Source organism: Mus musculus, chromosome 12 (genome assembly GCF_000001635.26).
Source record: "Mus musculus strain C57BL/6J chromosome 12, GRCm38.p6 C57BL/6J".
In the NCBI taxonomy this organism is placed as follows: Eukaryota; Metazoa; Chordata; class Mammalia; order Rodentia; family Muridae; genus Mus; species Mus musculus.
This window is the reverse complement of record NC_000078.6, coordinates 10,445,998-10,447,500: the sequence shown is the minus strand read 5'-3', so window position 1 is coordinate 10,447,500 and position 1,503 is coordinate 10,445,998. Positions and strand designations below refer to the sequence as shown.

General features: G+C 37.0%; 1 long non-coding RNA gene across 1 annotated transcript in view; it reads right to left on the bottom strand.

The window, feature by feature from the left end:
- The window catches only part of Gm38407 (predicted gene, 38407), an 84,916-nt gene extending 83,803 nt beyond the window's left edge, over positions 1–1,113 (bottom strand). Inside the window, exon 1 of the long non-coding RNA NR_110487.1 lies at positions 908–1,113. This is a non-coding gene — a long non-coding RNA (predicted gene, 38407). The remainder of the gene's footprint in view (positions 1–907) is intronic.
- Between the last annotated feature and the right edge of the window lie 390 nt (positions 1,114–1,503).

Sequence of the window (1,503 nt, the reverse complement as noted above, 5' to 3'; positions counted from 1 at the left end):
GATGGCTTTGCTTCTCTCAAGAGTTTCAAATTTGTATAATTTAATTTATATAAATTATAAACATAATTTAATATTTAAATTATAATTTATGTAATTTAGAGAGAGCTAAATTCATAGCTCAACTTGTAAAGTGTTTGGTGTGTAAGCCAGGACCTGAGTTCAGATCTCAGAGGCATGGTGGTGTGTGCCTTTACCCAAGTTCTTGGTTGGCAGCAAGAGGAGGCCAGGAGAAACTTTAGAGCACTCTGACAAGTTAGTCTAGCTCAATTAGTGGGATCAACATTTAGTGAGAGACCCTGTCTTACATAATCAGATGGGAAGTCATGGAGAAAGTCAGGGAGTCATCTGACTTCCTGGCCTCTAGCTATACGAACACACATATTTGTACATGCCCCAGTACATGCACATAAAAAAGTATACACACATATAACAAACAAAAAGAACGAATCTTATTTGGGTCATACACATGTTATGTTGCAACTTCTTAAGTAAATTGTAAGAGATGTAGTGTGTGTGTGTGTGTGTGTGTGTGTGTGTGTGTGTGTGTGTGTGTGTGTTTACCATGAAATTTTCATTCTTCAAGATAATTTTGAATATTTTTGTATGTTCTTGAATATGGCTGTTGATCATGTATTTATTTTACACATGAAATCATTCAGTGTTGATGTACTAAAGCTCACTTAACCACTCTGAGCATCTGGCTTATTACCAGTTTGGGTTCTTGTGGTATGCTTGTACATATCTTCTGGTACACATATACAAGAAATTTCCCTGGAATATTCAACTAATGTAGGAAGACTGGTTCATAGGCCACATACGTTTTCAACTTTAGAAAGTAACTCCAAACTGTTCTCTCATGTTATTGTTCCAATTAACACCCCAAGCATCAGTGAATGGAAAAGCTTACCAAGATTGGTACCATCCAACTTCTAAAGTTTTTAATACTCAACTTAATACTGCAACTTCTTTCTCTATGTCGATCTCTCTGTCTCTCTGTGTGTGTATGTATGTGTGTATGTGTGTATAGATGTAGAACATCAAGTGTCTTCCTCTAATTTTCCCTACCTGTCTTTTAAGACTGTGTCTCTCACTGAATCAGAAGCTCACTGTTCTGCCTCATTAGGTAGTTGGCCAGTGAGATTCTAGAATCCTCGTGTGTCTCTCTCACAATGATGGGGTTACAAGCATGTACACACCTGGCTGTTCATCTAAGTGCCTGGGATTTGAACTTCAGGTTTTCATGATTGCATGGTTTGAATTTTATTGTTTTTTATGCATCTTTTAGATATTATATCTGTTGTAATTACCTTATCTATCCATCTTTTGTTTGTTTGTTTGTTTGTTTATTTATTTTCCTCTGTCTTCCTTTTCCTTTCTTCCTCTTTCTACCACCTGTCCCTACCCTTCTCCCTAACCCCTCCTCTTTCCCTCTTTCTCTCTGTTTCCATAATAGCCTTCAAGTATAGAACTCAGGTTTCAGACTTGTGTGGCAAGTGCCTTTAT